This window comes from Penaeus monodon, chromosome 23 (genome assembly GCF_015228065.2).
Source record: "Penaeus monodon isolate SGIC_2016 chromosome 23, NSTDA_Pmon_1, whole genome shotgun sequence".
Taxonomy (NCBI): domain Eukaryota; kingdom Metazoa; phylum Arthropoda; class Malacostraca; order Decapoda; family Penaeidae; genus Penaeus; species Penaeus monodon.
The window spans coordinates 39152326-39152623 of NC_051408.1; positions in this window are offsets into that span (position 1 = coordinate 39152326).

The following is a 298-nucleotide window of genomic DNA, read 5'->3' on the forward strand; positions in this document are numbered from 1 at the left end:
ACGTGGGGGGGATAAAGTAAATAAAAGATGTTAACAGCGAGAAGGGGGAGAATAGGAAAAAAACGGGAAGATTTCGCAATGAAAGATGGAGAAGAGAAGGAGAAGGAGAGGTCATGTGTGTGTGTGTCGTGGGGGGGGGGAGGGGGGTTGCACACGAGAGAGTCATTCATTACAAGAGGGAATTCCGGGCGGCCGTGATGCCATCGGGAGGTCATCGAATTTTCACGGCTGGGAGAGAATCCTGTTCTCTTTCGCTCTCTTTTCTTCTCCTTTTCTCTCTTTTCTCCCGTTATCTCTT